This window comes from Camellia sinensis, chromosome 2, assembly GCF_055761805.1.
Source record: "Camellia sinensis isolate YWXY chromosome 2, ASM5576180v1, whole genome shotgun sequence".
In the NCBI taxonomy this organism is placed as follows: Eukaryota; Viridiplantae; Streptophyta; class Magnoliopsida; order Ericales; family Theaceae; genus Camellia; species Camellia sinensis.
In genome coordinates, this window is record NC_138962.1 from 157,050,872 (window position 1) to 157,069,995 (window position 19,124).

The 19,124-nt window shown below is 34.7% G+C and overlaps 1 pseudogene across 1 annotated transcript in view; it reads right to left on the bottom strand.

Annotated features, from left to right (window-relative positions):
• Positions 1–2,927: 2,927 nt before the first annotated feature.
• The window catches only part of LOC114324081 (nuclear pore complex protein NUP107-like), a 28,068-nt pseudogene continuing 11,871 nt past the window's right edge, over positions 2,928–19,124 (bottom strand). Inside the window, exons 7-15 of the transcript XR_014360214.1 lie at positions 16,649–16,693; positions 16,158–16,256; positions 15,895–16,053; positions 10,341–10,515; positions 10,063–10,220; positions 5,673–9,891; positions 5,355–5,470; positions 4,651–4,736; positions 2,928–3,897 (exon numbers count right to left, since the gene is read on the bottom strand). The product of XR_014360214.1 is annotated as a nuclear pore complex protein NUP107-like (transcript). The remainder of the gene's footprint in view (positions 3,898–4,650; positions 4,737–5,354; positions 5,471–5,672; positions 9,892–10,062; positions 10,221–10,340; positions 10,516–15,894; positions 16,054–16,157; positions 16,257–16,648; positions 16,694–19,124) is intronic.

The window sequence follows — 19,124 nt, forward strand, 5'->3', positions numbered from 1 at the left end:
TTTGTTTTAGGATGGTTGGGTTTAGAAACCAAGTGTTGCTGTCCAGGTTTTTGGTTTTTCGCTCGAGCGAGGAGTTGGTCGCTCGAGCGAGATGTCGTTTTGGTTCTTCGCTCGAGCTGGGGTTTGGTCGCTCGAGCGAGAGATGGCGTCCAGTATGGACCTGTAGCTTTGCATTCTTGGCTCGAGCGAGCTTTTCTTCGCTCGAGCGAGTTAGTTCATCCTTCGCTCGAGCAATAGTTCCTTCGCTCGAGCGTGTGTTTGGTTACAGACCTGAGGGTTTGAGTTCTTCGCTCGATCGAGCTTTCTTTCGCTCGAGCGAGCTTTTGGGTTGTTGGCTCGAGCAAGGCTTCCTTGGCTTGAGCGTAGTTTCTCTGTGTCTGGTCGCTCGAGCGACCAAGTCTTCGCTCGAGCGAGCCTGTCCAGTTTATATACGCAACAGCGGGTTTTGATCAGTCTTTTTAATATCTTTTTTGATTCCAAACCCTAGGTCCGACTTCTCTCTCTCCCTATTCACCTTCTCTCTTAGATTTGATCCACTTAGGGTGTGTTTCTACCCTAGATCCTTCATTAAAAAGATAGAGGGAGTCGAGGGCTTTCATTTAATCTGAACATTTGGCGATTTGGAGCACTTTGGTATTTGGGCACACATCTTTGTCTTCACCATTTGTGTTGTTTTCTTCGAGGTAGGGATTTCCTACTCCATTTTATAGGTTTTGTTCTAAGTTTTGGTATTTTGATATGTTGGGGATACTTTGGTAAATTTTGGGAAAACCCTAGTTGTATTATTGAATTAATTTGTATAAGTAATTCATGGAATTGGGAAAAGAGGGTTAAATTCATGGAATTGGGGAATTCATTGATTAAATGGCGTAATTGGGTAATTGGAATCATTTGTCTATTGAATTGTTGACATAGTTATTTTCAGTTTAGAAATAACTGTTTTGGGCTATCGGTGGAGGATAGTCGTGATTGTTGTAGACATTGCATGTGGATTAGGAATAATTGAAACTAATCACATTGGTTAAGTCATTAATTTTGACTATGGCATTGATACAGAAAATACGTGTATTGATTGAGCATTGCATTTGCATACATTGCTTTGTGTGTGGGAGGAGATAGGGGATGTACTCCACGGTTTAGGGGAAGATAGGGGATGGACCTCTAAACCGGATTTTGTTTGGGAGGAGATAGGGGATGGACTCCATTAGCATCACTTTTATGTGTGCTTATTTATATAGAAGTGTTTTATTGATACAGCACTAAAATGTGTATCAATCTGGAAGTATGAAGTGTTTGATTTGAGCTTGAGTCTCATTTGTTTGTTGATATTGGAAGGATATGAATATGATATATGTGATTCACTGTTGTAAGTTTGGCCAGGTTCTGAGCCATGTTGATAAAATGGAAAGTAAAACGTATCTTAGACAATAGTGTCATGAGACTGTAAAATGAAGTAATTGATTATCTTGGTTAACCATCTGTTGAATGCTATTGCTTTATTCATTGCTTATATATGGTTTAGTATATTTCTACTGGGCTGTGGCTCACCCTTTATGGGAACATCATTTTCAGGTTCAGGTGATAAATTACCTCCAAGGACTTAGCTTGGGAGGGTTTGGCTTCTGGATTGGAGAAGACTACCTTTAGTTAATTGTCTTTAATTATTAGTACATGTAAACATTCAAGCCTAGGGCTTTTCTTGTATTGAGTTAGAACTCATATTTTTGTATCCAAGTGTTGGCTTGGAAAGATGTAAGCCTGTAGGGCATTTTATTCGATGTTACATGTAATGCTTTATTTAGTAATACTCTGATGAATGAATTAATATATTGTCTTCTTTAAATAATACCTGTCAATGATATATAATGGGTTAATTTTGAGGGCGTGACATACCGTGATGTGCTTCATCACGATGCTTGATATCACTCTGGTGAGTTGGAGAGGATTTTGCTAAGGGCCCCTTCTGTCTAGTTTGGTGTTTCGACAAGTGGGGATGCTGCTAGTCTATGGGAATGGCTGCCCCCAGAGTGCTTGCCGTGGTACCAGATTGCATGCGGACTACTGACACCTTCACTCCAGAGGACATCATACCAGCCATAGAGGGCACCAATGTAGAGATCTTCTATGGTGTGACATCTAATTCCTTCATGACCACAACTTCCTTACTAAGTGCAGGCAGCGAAGCATATATGGCATAGTGCAATCCATCCGTCCTCAATATTGTGATCAATTTACTGCGCATGCACCTTGTGTGAGATAAGAGTGTGTGTTTGTGTGTGACTACTTCCCTTTTTTTATGAAAAATGATAGGAACCCACCCTTACAAATCTTGAATTTACCTCGAATGTGTTTGTGTAGTAGAGATTGAATTGATGAAGTGTGGGGTCTACATATGAAATGAATCTAAGCCATTGATTTCTTTGTTTAGTAAATTCTGGGTAGACAAGGGTGAGTTTGTAGTATTGTTGCTTTTTTATAGGAGGCATAGTTACTATTTCATTCGACTAGTTATTTTATTTATTTTGTTGCCATAATTTCATTTTTACAAGTTTTTATTTTCAAAACCATAACGTTATAAATTTTAACCAATTGAGATTTTACTATGTTAACGTTAGCTTAGACAATAAAATCCAACCACTACCATCACTAATCATCACAACAATCATAACATATTTTAATTATTATATCAAATTTCTTATAATTCGAAATATAAAAATCAAATAAAGAAAACCCAAAATTGATTAAAAAATCAATTTGTTCCAAAAATCATAAAATTAATCAAGATTTTTGAAGCAAATCGATTTTTTAGGAACCTCCATAATTAATTTATGTATATTGCACATACATATCACTCCCTACATTAAAGACTCCAACATGAAACCCATACTTTGATGTGCACACCATGCCTTTTTGGTGATTATAATATATATATAAATTTTTTTTTTTTTTGGAGAAGCAAAGAAATAGATATATATTAGCAGGAGTAGCCATTAACTTGTCTAGATAGTACATGAGTCCATATTAACTTCAGAAATACAAAGAAAATCAAAATCCTTATTAATTAGCTTAATATCATTAATAATAGCCGCAATGCTCCAATCACGGGTGCCTTCTCGTTGCAAAGTAGATACCAAAACTTGACTATCCGTGAAAATGGAGATGCATAACAGATGCTGGCCTTTAGCCCAATGAATAGCTTACCAGCACACTTTAACTTCGGCCAGCAATGGAGAAGGAAGCTGCATCCTAGAAGCATAATCTTGAACCCGCGATTGATCTATATTGAAGCAAACACATGCCACGCCCGCACTTTGATCAGTTGCCCGCCACGAACCATCTATGACAAAAGTCCACACCTAGTAATCTGTCACATTAGAGAGAGAATTTGCAAGCATACATATATCATCATTATTACAAACATCAACAGTAGATGTTGAGGTATTAAAGCCTACTCTAAACATGGGGATGATCTTCGAGTAACATTAGAGGTAAACTCTTCAGCAAGAAGATTTGCTTGTACTTGTGTCAGTGTCATAGTCATGCCTTTAAACACATAACTATGTCTCTAACGCCAAACAGTCCAAAGAATAGCAATGGATTGAACAATAATTTCATAATTCCAAACCTTCTTAATCTATTGTTTGAACCAGTCCCCAAAAAACATGGGATTTCCTCTAGAAAAATAAGGCCTAATGAAGAAGCTCACCAAACCCGTTGAGAATACTGGCATTCCACAGTCTCGATCCCTTTATCACATCATGGACAAATAAACTCAACGGAAACTCCTCTCCCATATAACACCCATTAGACTGAAAAGATACAGCGAAGACACTCTGTAAGAAGAGTGTCCACTTAGGTAGTCTAAGATTCTACAATCACTAATGGTGCCGTGTATCCCTGCATATAAATAAAGCCCTAAATAATTTGATCTCGCGAAGGCACCATCGGTAAATGAATACCCCTAATAGAATCTATGCACTCTAGTGGAAAAAATACTCGTAGAAGATTGATCCTCCAAGCATGATTTTGAGTATCAATGAAATGAGATAAATTAAAGCATGTTAAAGAATTGCGAATAGTAGGAATCCATTGATCCTCTAAAGAGGATTAATTAACTTACCATCCCCTACCAAACATGGACATGAGAACTTTTGATGGAATAAAAGTGAGAATTCTACTAAATAATTAGTTTTCGATGAATCAAATTTTTTTTTTTAAATTGAAAAATAAAAGTTAGCAGTTCAAAGGGGAAATATCATTTTGACATCAGTACAAAAAATATTTTCAATTTAGTGGTTCAAGTTAATTAAATTTTCTTTTGTAATTGTAAAGTTTCTACTAAATTAATATTATTTTTTTTCCAACTTTTCATTAAAATGGTATTTCCATTGTGTAGAAAAGAACAAATACAAGATCAAGATTAAAAATAAATACGCCACTTTAAAAAAAATTCGCAGCTTTTCATTAAAATGGTATTTCCCTTGTATTTCCTTTCTATCCAAAACACGCCACTTAAAAAAAATAAATAAATAAAATAAAAATAAATAAAACTTACCCTTCATCCATTCCACAAAAATACCAATGTATATAACCAGAACATTATACAACTACCACTAAATCAGCACCCATAATTAAACCCTAAATCAGTACCTCATAATTTACACAAATCAACAAGGAAGTTCCTCTCCAAGCTCCAATTTGCATATCCAGTATTCTCTCTCTAATAATAAAAATTCCTGGACAAAGCAAAACCAGATTACCAGCACAATCAATGGTATTTAATTGTTGTATCAACCAAAATAACGACAAGTTACAATACAAAAATGGATTGTTTGTGGGACCTATAAAATTCTGAAACTGATGAAAAATAAAATACCTTTTATCTTTCAGGCGAATTTCTAACATAATAGGATTATGGATTAATTACATTTTTAGTTCCCAAAATATGAGTAAATTGGAACAATTTTTTATATATTGGGAAAACGATTGAAACAATTTAAACATTGAGAAGCAAATTGAAACACTTTTATACATTAGGGACCAAATTGACACAATTTAAATATTGAGGACCAAAAATGTAATTAAGCCTAAAGATTATAGTAGGGCCCTAATCTTGGCAACTTTACCAGAAACCAAAAAAAAAATAATAATAATAAAAAAGGGTAGATGGGAAAAATTTAGGAGGGCGACACTATTGCCAAGGCAAAAATTATGTCGAATTGACAAAACTGCCATCCAAGTCAATTCTTCTGTTAGGGAAGGTCAACGATGACTAAGAAGAAGAATGAAAAGAGAAAATGTGATAATAGCCACCCCAAGCAAGCAAAGACTCGTTACCCAGATAATTAGATTACTTGCAATTGCTGCTAACTAAATAAATGGAGAAACCTAGTTTCAGGCTATGCAACTAGTTCAATCAGCTCATCATGGCTTTCAGGTGGATTGCCGGCTCCACGAGCAAAACAGAAACCTGTGAATTTAGCAAGAAACAAAAACTAAAAACTACTATTCTTTACTATAGATCCTTTGTTTCTCTTACAAATTTCTTTGAGAAGGAAAAAATATATTATTTTTAAAAGGAAGAAATTGGCAAAATGGCGGAATGTTACATGGTAAACCAACTAATTTGAAGAAACACAAAAGGACTTCCGGCTTCCAGAAAACAACTTTACCTGCATACATCTAAGAATAACTTCTGGAATGCAACACCTTCGACAAAGGCCCCACATGATGTATGTAGCTGGGCCTTCCAGGGAACAATCTTTGCTTGAATACCAGGCATCTAAACGTGAGATCTCCATCGTTACACCAGCTTGAAATCGAACAAGCTCTCCTGCATTCATACATTATATAACCCAGAAGAAAGTCAATGTTGTTTTAAACATTACACAACCTATAACTAGCTGCTCACGTCCAGGTTTTGCATTGTGTTTACATCTCCATTTACTAAATACCATGTAGGACAGGACATATGATGTCAAACAGCTCCTAGTAATTCCTGTTGGATGCCTTGTATTAGACTTTACCCAATCTGACATATAGAACCAAATTGTATTTCAACAAATTTAGATAAGGACCTGTAGGCATTGGCCAATTTTTGACAGAAGAGCCAACAATCCAACTGCCAATATCCTTTTTTCAAGCAACGTGCAGAAAGGGCCAAGAAACTTTCGTAGACTTTCAAATTAGCATGTTCCAATATATCTCCCGTCATCCTTTGTATTTTAGTAACTTGTAAATTCTATTCAACACATAAACATGGCATGATTTTTTTGGAAACAAAAAAGTATTTAATTAAAGCAACAAGCTTGCAACTCTGTATGCATGTTCATATATACATATAACAAGCTTTTATTTTTTCAAGGTGTATTTGGATGTTCCCTCAAATTTGATTAGTTCTATTGCACATCATGTGGAATCAAAAGTAAAAGTTGATCACCAAAAAAAATTGAGCCATCAAGTAAAATAGGAGTCTTCAACCAATTCCAGTTATCAGAATTAAGTTCCAAAATAATGAATTTTGAAAGGATAATGCAGTTACAACCATTCCTTACCTTTAAAGCCAGCAGCAATCACTGTAGCAAGAATAACACCATCATTAAGTTCATGTGGACCAAGTCCATCACCGTCTGTTGCCAGGCAACGAAGAACAACCTCAATGCAGTAATTGTCTATTTGATGAGATAGAGACACTCACCTTTCCATCGAGGAAAAATATCAAAGACAAAAGATGTGTAGAGAGAGAGAGACACCTAACTTAAAAAGCTTACGTGATGAAAAATAGTTTGGCAGAAGCAAATTTTACATATTACATAATTATATCCTACATCACCTCATCAAACTATGTAGATTATACAGGACTTAAGTATCAAGTGATTCATAAACAAATCAACTGATATGTAATGGTATTGTTTCAGAAACTGAAAGGTTTAATTTGAGTTGTGGTCAAAGTTTTTAAAGGCGAATGTGTAACTCGAGGGGTTTTTTTTTTTAATTGGCAGCGGGTGTCCGAATCAAAACCCGACTAATTCCCAGGGGTGCACAGGCTCTTGACAAGGAGTTTTCCGCAAGTGGACCATGGTTTATTCAAAGGTTTTCCCCCAGTTCGATGGTCCCAAGGAATTGTTAGCACCTAAGAGGTTTTGATACCTAAATCTTGGAGGGAGCACACCCCCAAGACCCAATGCCTTACCATCAGGCCAACCACTTGGGTTTTAACTCGAGGAGAGCCGTAAGCCTTAAGGCATTGAGGCATAAGCATTCAAAATTTAAATTTTAATATTTAGTTAATAAATAATATTTTAAATTACTAAATAAATAAATAAATTATTAAAATATAAAAGTGTAAATACTTCTCTCCTTAGGGCATTAAACATTTCACTGTAGATAAGGAAACTTGCCTTCATTAAAAGTGAAATTAACATTCTTAGTTTTAGTGATTAAACTTCTCACTTGAACATTAACTATGTTTTTTTTTTGATTGATCATTTCATCTTATATAATATAGTTGCAAAAGTGGTTCTTTCTATTATTTTATTTTTATTTATTTATTTTTTTTATGTTTGTTTCATCTACTAGACTAAGTTTAACAAGAGCCTAGGGAAACTTCTTCATTTGCCCTCATATGCTTATGATGTACAAGGCTCAACTAAAGTGCATGCCACAGACTGTGACACGCAACCCTAAACATAGTCTAAAAATCAAAGCCTTGATATATTTTACTTTAGCCTCGAGGTGAGGTGAACATTAGGGCGAGCCTCAGTAAAGCCTTTTAATACTTTGGTTGTGGTATGAAACCCAAGAAGTAAGGATTCAGCCAACATAGCAAGTTCCAAATAATTAGGATACGACCACAGCTGAGTCATGGCTATTTATATATTTAATATGAAATTAAAAACAAATTATTCATTTTTTTACATAGCAAAATTTCTATTTACTAGACGAAAATAATAACAAATAGTTCATGTTTTACATATAAATGTTGAAAAGAATTAGGAAGAGAACTTAATGTTTTACTTTTAGAAGTCACAATTCACAAAAAATTTGGTTTGGTAAATGTTCAGGGTTCTAAATATTAAAAAAACTCAAATGATTGATAAATATATAAATCCATACTACAAATTATTCTTTGAACTTTTCAAAAAACCACAGGTTCACACTTTATACATCATATTCTATGAAGCACAGACACTTCATCTGACCTAACATATCAGTGTCCAACACGTCTAGGACACAAACATGTTTGGAGACACGGCAAATACATGTTGGACACACCCTCTCATGTGTCCCATTTTTTTCACATTTTTTGGTTTTTGGACACACCTCTGACATTCTCCAAATGTGTGTGTCCCTTTCTGGAACAATCCTTGGACACGATGATGGCCCAAAAAATAAAAAAAATCACTGATTTTGTTCATGCAGCCTGCATGAACACTAGATCTATGATTCAAAGAAAAAGTAGAACTAATCATGCCCGCATAACTACAATTAATGTCAAAAAAAGAAAAGGCAAAAGAAAAAGAAACATACTTACCTGGGTTCAGCTTCGTCTTCTTCAACAAATCTTTACTTTTTTATTAGGGTTTGTAATCTTTACATCTCACCAAATGGGCTAGGCTGTAATACTCTCTTTTTTGTTGGTATGTTGTACACCTGTTATGAGATTTGTTGGGTGTTTTATTCTACACTTCCATTAATCCAATTCATTATGCAAGGCTTTGTATTTGGATCTTAGTTGCACAAAGCGGGGGCGAGGGAGAGAGAGCATATAGAAGTTTCTAAGGTTGGGAATGCCTATGGAAGCGTGTATATATTTCATATATTAAATGCACAAATATATTCTAACAATTAATTTTCTACATAGACATAAAATATGTATTAAAATATGAATAAGAATTTGTGATTGATGTCAATTATAAATTGTTTTTGTCAAGTATGAATACACATTATATAAATAGAAAGTACTATCATTAGTTTAAGTTATTTTTCTTTTGTTTCTTTGATATTTGTATGTTTTTCGTTTCCATCTCAGTTGAAAGCGAGTTTCTTCCTTGACGGAAGGGAGTTTCTTACAAGTTTCTTACTTGGGCACACAAAAACACGTTTCTCAATAAGAAGCATCACCTAAGTAGAAGTTTTCTGCTACTAAGATTTGGATATCATCAAACCCATCATTTCAAAGGATGATACGTGGAAAAAAAATATTGCAAAAAAAAAAAAAAAAAAAGTTTATTATTAAATAAAAACATATCCAATAAAAAAGAAAAAAAAAACTCAATATTAATTTAGTATTTTTGAAATTCATGAATATTGTAATATATATGGCATATAAAATATATAAAAATGTCTTTTTCACGCGTCCATCGACATGTCGTGTCTCGCTTTTTTGAAAATCGTTGTGTTGGCAAATCCGAATCATGTTGTATATTTGTCACATGTCAAGTGTCTGTATAATAGATGGACCTAATTATGGATAAAGTAGTAGTGACCTTCCGAAAATAGTGCACCATAACACATTACCAGACCATCCCACTTAAAATAATGCAATCAAATTTGGCATATAGATCCTTAAGGCACAATGAAGCAAAAAAGTGTAAAGCTATCCTCAAATTACCAAAAAACTAATATACCATTGCATTTGGCTCCCATCCCTTTGAATCATATGACGAGATGAAAGGAAACAACATACCATGAGCTGGCGATTGAAGACAACGTCCTCGCTTACCGAAGAATAAAGGGCACTCATTAGTGTTGCACACAAGGTGGCATCTGGGCACATACATTCACCAGAAGGCAAACAGAGCATTACAGTGGCATGCAGTTCTAGGAACAAACGGTCTACTGATTCATAAACATGATCTTCAGTGGGAACCAACCATGGATTTTCTTTTCCTAGAAAATAAAATATATCAATTAATTCAAACCTGAAAGCTTACCAGTGGAAGAACATAAAATGATGCAACCAAGTCAATGATCTGTAATAAAAACTACACAAATAAACATGGTGGCTAATCCAAAGATCTCTACGTGCAATGTTCGTAGCATATAGTTAAATCAACTCACTTAAGAGCAGTGAAAATGATGAATTTAGTGTTTCCTTAGCTGCTGCTATCGCTCTTTGCTTTTTCCTCAACTGACAATTCAAGGGGAGAAACTTCCACATTTTCTAACTCAACTTTCAGCCAGTTGCGATAAGTTGCATCACAGGAGTAGTACTCACTCTAATTTAATGAAACATTGTACAAACTTGCAGTCTTAGAAGTGATAATATATCAAGGTCAAAAGAAAAACATAAACAACATTGAGTGCAATGAACAAATACAGATCTAAATAAACCATACCCTGTTCTGGAACTCTCTTAGGTTCTCAGAAACACCATGATCCTCAGCAGAAAGAAGAGTTTCAGTTGGCTGTTTCAAAGGTTCAGCAAGAAAACTTAGCAATGTGTGGGCACCTATTGGCATTGCGGGCACCCTCCACATGGAAATAAGAGCATACTCCCTGAATAGTATGTTGCTACAATAATAATGAAAGATCAATATTTAGCAAGCCAACAAGATGAGAACAAGAAACTAGGTAGGTAAGAAAAATAGTAAAGTAATTAGTCAAGCATGTATAATAATACTGCAAGAAGAGACCATAGTAGCAGACAATGGGAGAAACTAGATGGTAGAGCTTAATCAAAGGAACAAGAAAAACATGTTCAGAACCCAGAAGCACCAGCATTAAAGACAATATCACAAATGTAATTGCTTCCAATTTTAAATCATGCAAAGAATAAAAAATAAAAATAAAAAATCACTAAGTTCTCATTATTCACTGAAAATGGGCATTTTTTACATGATTTGTGGACATGTACACAAGTATCGAATGTCAATATAGGAACCAAATGTATGATATGGAAAACCCCACAATTCAAGACACGGGGAAAAGGACTCATATTTGTATTCATCAAAGTTCCATTACCCTTGTGCTAAATACACTCCTATAACTTAGTAGACATCAGATGGATAAAGAAAATTTATAACTGGGTGAGGCCAAAGCCAGTTAGTAGTGTTGGTTCGACCTATTGAAAGTACTAGGAGAAAGTCAAATTTTAGTATAACTGTATGGGTGCGTAGGAAATTACCTAGTGTTGATCTCTCCAATATGGGGAACCAATTGAATTAGGAACAAACCTCACATTTGGCATTTGTACAAACACAACCTTTTGTAATTTTTCAACGAAGTGACCATCCTCATGCCCAAACCTTCATACTCACACTTGATAACCCACATTTATCCATAAATTGGTAGAGCCATTCACATTGACTATGTTAGTGCAATCTATGAAGCATCGACACTTTAAAATAAGTGTCGTAGCCATGTTGGACACGCAGGCATGGTGGTGACACGTATAGGACACGCCACATGCCGTGTTCCCTTATTTAATTAATTTATTTTCAGGGGATACATGGGAACACTTCAGGGACACATATAGGACACACGACATGTTAACTTATTTATTTTCAAAACAAGTGCTTTTGATGAATGTTGGACGTTTATTCTTTTTTTCTTAAATTTAAATACTTAATAGATCATCTTTTAAAAAAAAAAACATAAATGATGAGTGTTAATTTAAAAGTTTTTTTTTTTCCTTTCAAAGAATTAGAGTTAGATTTTGTTAATTTTGATTGTTTGTAGATGTAATATTAATATACATAGCAAATAAAAATATATGAAAAAATATTTTATTGTTGTGGCACCACCGTGTCCATGTTCCATTTTTTGAGATCACCATATCCCGTGTCCATGTTCATGCTTCTTAGAGTGCAATTAAGCATATAAACAAACAAACAAACAAACAAAAAAGATAGCGATCATTCTGAAGTATTTACAATTCATTTAAAGCTTCAATAATTACTTGAGTGCATGGGCTTACGGGCCACTTGTTTCCAAGTTGAATCTGGGGGTACGTAGAAAAGCCTCTTTTTGAGCACGGTGTTTTATTTTTGAACTCAACTTCCAGTTGCAGCCAATAAAGCACCAATAGGAGGGAGGGGGGGGGGGGGGGGAAGAATTTCACTCTAATGGACGCATCCTTTGAAGACTTGAGAACTCCTAGGCTACTTCAAGTGACAGGAAAGGAAAGGAAAGCAAGGGAAAACCATTTTCTTTTACTGTCATGTACACATGTTCAATTGTTACAAGAAAATGTAGGTTCCACCATAATTATTTTCTTTAAAGAACTAGTTTTCCTCGAATCCTTCCCTATAAAAAGTACAGGATTCAACATCGCAGAAAAGTTAAAATTATTTTTTTACATAAATTTTCTTTTAAACTGAATAAATAACAGGAAAATAAATTATTTCTATTTTATTTTCCTTTCCTTTCTGTTGAACCATTTTCTCTCAAGAAACATTTTCCTGTAACAATATTTGCTTGACATCAAGTTGTGGAAGGGGGCTATTCTTTTTTGACTTTCTCTTTTACTGTTTGTATTAGAATGACTCTTCATGAGACAATTTTTCTACATTTCAAGTGGATTCAAAGCCTCATAGAAGGATCTGCCTTTACAAACTTCACTTGCTAGAGTTGTTGCCAGGTGTTTCACATATAAAATATTTTTCCAACCAAAGAATTTTTTTTCACATATTGCAAGTCCTTTAGTTTAAAGCTACTATTGAAATGTCTTTGTGAGAATATATTGTATATTTTCTATATTAGGCATACTTCTTATTGTATATATTAGGCTTGATTTAGGCATAATTTTAATTAAGCTATATTAGGTATTATAGTGATTATGTAATCTTTGTATTTCCTTTTTAGTTTTAGGAGTTATTATATATACTGAGGCCTTGATGTAACTATATATACAATTGAATATACAAATTTCTCAAAAAACCTATAGTCTTGACATATAAAATCATGAAATTCCTTTACAGATAATAATGGATCTGCTATGGAGAAAACAATAGCCAAAACATTTCAAATACTGTCATTTCCAAACATGGTGTAAACCAAATGGAAAAAAAAGGCTTCGCAAGGAAAAAAAGGTTAGCATTCATTACATTGGCAAGTTGAAAACGAATTGAGAAATACCTAGGTGTAGAAGTTATTAAGGATGGGATGTTGGGGTTAATAGTAGGGTTGTTCATTATACCCACTAACCCGCATAAATCATCTGACCCAGACTGCCTCATGATGTTAGAGACGATTTCGAGCAGGTGAATGATCGGCTACGGTTTTCTAATATATTATTTCACAAGTGCGCGGTTAGAAATGGATACAAAAAATACACACCCGACCAAATAAATAGAATCATATAGCATTTTATATTGGTGGCCTTGGAAGTACACTTGTGTCAATCTGAGTTCTCTATGACAGATTACTACACTTTCTCATAATCATTCAATATCTTTCTCTCATAAACCCAAAGACTTTCCCAAAAAAACAAAAGGACTTTTTATCTCTCACTCTCTCTTCACTCTCGGTCTCTCTCACTTTCTCCTATTTTTCTTCATAACCATTCAATGCTTTTCTCCTTCATAAACCCTAAGAGTCTTTTCTAGAAAACTAAAACGACTCTATCTCTCAGTCTCTCTTCACTCTATAGGTCACTCACACTCAGTTTTTTCTTCTCTCCATTGGCATCTAAGAAATATTCTCCCTCTCACTCTGTCTCTCTCTCTCATCTCTGCTTCTCTCTCTTTTCCCTCCCATCTTCAATCTTCCTCTCCTCTTTAATGGTGGTGGTGACAATGGCGGACAAGGGTGATCGTGACGGCAAGCTTTGGCGGTCGTGGTGGTTGCAGATGCGGCTGAGATAAGCAATGACAGTACTCTCTCTTTCTCTCTCTCTCTCTCCCCCATTTTCTTCCCCCACTCTCTCTTGCACAGATTTGTAAATATATATATATATATATATAAGTTTTAAGATGTATTGTTTTGAAATTTGAATTTCATTTTTTATAAATTTTTGTCTACTCTTTCTCTACCTTTGTTGGAAATTCAAAATCAACTAAACTAACAATCAAACTGAGGTCTATGATTCGGTTGATTTTGAATAGTATATCGATTGATAACGGGTGACTGATTTCCTCACCTGATGGTCTCGGTTGAGCCGACGGGCTAAGGGTAAACCCGACTTGACCCGACTCAACTCATGAACACTCATAGTTAATATAGCATGCGTATAGGGGACAAAAGAAGACTCACAATTCCACCAGCCATGGGTTATGGGACTTGAAATTTTGGTCAAGCAATACCACAAAACGGATTTTGACATTGTGAGTACTTATACCACCCCGACATTTGTCAAGCCCTATGAGCACCACGACATTATCACCATACCTCTACATGACAAAGCTCCGAGACCCGACGATGTCCTCACAAGACAAATTGAGGTTGTATGCCTAGCTTAAGCAAGGACATATACACACCAAGTATGGATGGTTAGCTCACTAGAGTAGATGCCGCCCTAATAAGCAAGTGCTCCAAAGTGAATGAGTCAAAGTATGAAGAGCACGATGCATGGTTGGGAGCATATGTGGCAAAGTCAAGTTCATTGCTTAGCCATAACCTACTTGATAACACCATGGCTCTAGAGCACCCAACTTGCCTAGAGCCTATGTTGATCATTGTTCTTTGTACCTCATTCTTACTAGGAACACTCAAGAATGACTATCTCGAGTCAGTCAACATAACCTGGTCCTCGGTTTGCCTATGTCTCCCTTATGCACTCCCTATGTCTCCCTAGGCACTCACTGCTTGAGATCATTTAAGGATTATAGATTGGAGGCAAGGATCAAGGGTTCGTCAAGGTTGCTTGGCTACCCTAAGAAAACAACTCCACCTTGACTAGGCTTAACGAGAGGGGACGTTGACCTTTCACTCTCGCCTGCTACATGCCTTGATACACCTCCCAAGATCTCATACCAACCCATGCAACTCCTATGATGGCTAAACAGTGAGTAATTTAGGCTTTAACAGTTAAATTAAAAGCTAATAGGTATAGGAAGGGATTAAAATTGATTTGGGGTGATTGGATAGGGCTTTGAGGTTGAAAAGTGCACTTTTTGAGGGCTGTGAATAGTAACCCGATATTAATAACTAGGGCATGTGCGGAAAGAAGAAGAAAGAGAAGAAGAAGATAGGTTTAGGAATCAATCCTAAAATCCCTTAGTTATTATTGGGTTACTATGAAAGCTTTCTTAGTTATTATCAAACCCTAATGGATTTTGGAGCTTTCACAGTCCATAAGAAAGCTTCAAAGTACTGAAATATTTTTAATATATCAACTCTATTAAATTATAAGCATTAGATGCCTTTATATAGAACTAGAAGATTTCCTAAACCAACTAGAACCAAAAAAGAAAACTACTAAAACTACTTTTGACTTTCAAAACCAATTAAGACCAAATAAGAAGCATAAATAAAAACCAATTAAATACCTGGACCCATAAGACAACTCATGAGCAACCCCTACAGCCCATGTCAGCAAATTTGAAATTACTAAAATACCACTGACTTCAAAACACTAGAAAACAAAAAAAATAATCATAAAATAAGACTCTAATAATACTATAAATATAATTAGATAAGATTCCTATAAGTTTCTCTTTGAAATCATGCCAATGTCTTAATATCATCGCTTCTTTGAATTTAGCCTTCCTTGAGCCTCTTATATTCTGCATCACCACCTCTGATACCTAATACTAGATACCTAATACCTAATACCTACAGACTTGAGTTAGTAGCTGTATATTGATTGACCTCTCTAACATTTGAGATAATCCTCCCTCTTTTCCGATTTTTTTGCGTGTAGAAAAGTGTCCATGTAAATAGAAGAGACATGTTGCAATTTTTATGGGAGCAATATAAATAGAAGTACTTGCATATCAAATATATATATACCTGTGTAACAGTGCTCGGAGGAGAAGTTTGGCACTAGAAGCTTGGGCATCATTAACAGTGGAGGGAGGTGTAAAGCAGAGCCATTGTATAACCATAGCCTTTTCATCAGATGATTTATCATATTTTCCAAGTTTGATTTCCCGAGATCTTGACAGAACCCTGTTAGAGTAGATTGTAAATGAACTCCCCAGTTAAGAAAATAATACTATTCAATTCACCCCGTCTCAAACAATAATATTAAGGTCAAGGAAATAGATAAAAACCTCTCAAAAATTTCTTCGAAAATGCCTTTCGAATCATCTCCAGCAGAAAATGGTAAGTTCTCAATAGCAGAAACAAAGATTTTATATTTGACATGCACACTGGCCAAAGAAAAAGCAACAAGTTACCACATTAAAAACAAACTCACAACTTCATATTTAAGAATCTTATAATCTTTCTGTGTATCCAAGATAGTTGGTAGCACAACATCCTCCCTCTCAGTTCTACATACAATTTGTTGCTTCTCTTGAAAAGGGAAATTAGAAGCATGTTTATCATGAACATAAGTGATCATGTGAGAACTTCTGTCACACAGCTAGTGGGACATTTTACAGCAAATGAACAAAGAGAACAATTATGAAACTGTTCACAGTATAGTACCCATAGGCCAATGAAATAAAGAAGCCAAGGCTCTTCATTTCAAAAGAAACAACCATACACCTCTTTAGTGACAACATGGATAATCTTACTAACATAGTTTAGTTAAGAAAACCTGGGCACAGTAACACTATCACTGTATTCCCCTTTGTATTGCAATTATTTCTGTTCACAGAATATATTTATCAGTATATAACAATACAAATGCAAATAAACAAGTTGAACAGATGAACTTCAGCGATATCTTAACATATGTAGTTTTATCTTCTTTTTTTCCTTTTCTTTTGCTACACTACTTCACATAGTTTACAATACATACAGAAGACTAAATGTACACTATTTTGCAAACATAATGAGCATGTTTAGAAACAAAAAATATCTACAAACCTAAGTAAACCATATGCATAAAAAAAAATCCATTTTGCTAATATATAGGGAGGACAAAGGACCATTACAAAGACCAATACCGTTTCCTTCCAAACTATAATATTTTATAGAAAATCTCTTATTTCAGTAACACATTTGAAAAAAATACTCAGTCTTGGGTTGAAATTACCACCTCCAACTATATGGCCGTCTTCAGTTTTATTTAGGGTGAATTACAACACAGGGTGTAGGACCAAAAAAAATTAACAAAACACGGTTCTGATTGGCTGCAACTCAAACATTGGGAAGTTGCACCCCTTCATTGTGTAATTTTTTTTTTCTATCCCACTGTTTGGTGAATCCCCCAATAATAAATAGTGAAGCGCAATTGATGCACCTGTAAATTGTGCACAAGCCTAAAAAAGCATCAACTCCCCCCGGCCAAAAAATTATTAAAAAAAAAGACTAATAAATCAAACATAAAGGAAAAGGAATGAACAAGTTGGAGAACAAAAGAACGCGTAATGCTATACACAAAACAAATCTCACAAACTTTTTAACTCACCTTTAATATCATTGAAGTGAGTCTAGTTTCTGAAGTTTCATTATTGTACAGTTAGCAAGAAAAATTTGTAAGATTTGTTAGTTTGGATAGCATTTTTCAAAAAGTATTAAAGAGATGAAACAAATTTCAGTTCTGCCTTAAAGAAACACCTGCTGTTCAACCTTAACTCCATGTGCACAAAGTGATCAATGCAACGATGATGTGCAAGTTGAGAAGCACAAATGCCAACCACCTCTTCATGGTGCTTTGAAAATAGAAATATCGCATACCTGGAAAATTAGAAATTGCATTTCCCAGTTAATGGTTGCACATAATGTCTCCCAATGCATGGCAATACGAAGCTAATGTAAACAATTGTATCTGACTTTGTTTTAACATATTACCAAATCATATAATGGAAAAAAACATAACCTCGGTCATTCTTCGCAAGGCAAGTAAGCCATCCTTTCTACGGATCGCACACATTTCAGGGGTATGACGCCATATCTCATCCAAGAGATTCTCAAATGAATCAACTTGACCACATGGATGCCATCATGTCCTTTCTAATGGACAAGCAGAAAATTACTGGTAAAAATTATAGATTCTAAAGACCATGGTCTTACAAACAAAAAGAGCAAATACAGACCAATAAATTTCTAATTGAAATCTATTACAACAATTGACATTTGGATTTCTATACAAGAGGTCACCTTCAGTTGTAACTTGTGTTTGATATGCTAATTAGCTTTAATACAGTTACTCTCTCTAAAGAAACCAACTTGATTCTATGCGTTAAAACTGTAACTCTTTCATTTTTAATAAATAATTATCACCAGTTGTTACTTGTTAGCTTGACTGCTTTCTCCTACCGCTGGTGCAAGTATCTTACTTATCAAAAACGAATATGAAAATGAATTGTTCTATTGTATCATCTTTATATGTGCTTTCAAATGATAATTGCAAATGAACATGACATAGTTGGACTCTCTACCTTGATAACTCTGAGGACAAACAACAAAACAAAAGGCACAAATCAAAATAATAGACACATGTAAAATACTATTGTCCAACTTTAACCTTAGTTGCACGAAGCGGGAGCGGGAGCGGGAGCGGGAGCGGGGAAGCGTGAGCTGATAGAAGTTTCTTAAGTTGGGAGCGCCTCGGGAAGCGGTAATATATATATATATATATATATTTTAGTAGTTATTTCTAAAATATATTTATTATATAAAGGTGAGTTAAATAGTTATTTTTAAATATATTTATTATTTTTATCTTAGGTATTATTTTTATAGATAATATTTTTAATTTATTTATATATATATTTTTTAATTTTTAATTGATATATATTATAAATAAAAATCAGTAAAATAATAAAATATGTTAAAAAACAGTAAAATAATTAAATAATGATTTATTTTATAAATCTTATTATATTTTTTTATTGTATTTGATTTAATTAGATTTATTATATTATTATATAACAAATTATATTATTTATTATATTTATTATATATTAGAAACGAGAGGGGGGAAGACAGAAACACAACTCGACAAGAAAGAGAGAGAGAGAGAGAGAGAGAGAGAGAGAGAGAGAGAGAGAAGAAGAAGCAGATCGAAGGCGATGGCCATGGCGATCGAAGGCGAGAGCGAAGAGGAGTAGATCGCGAGCAGATCG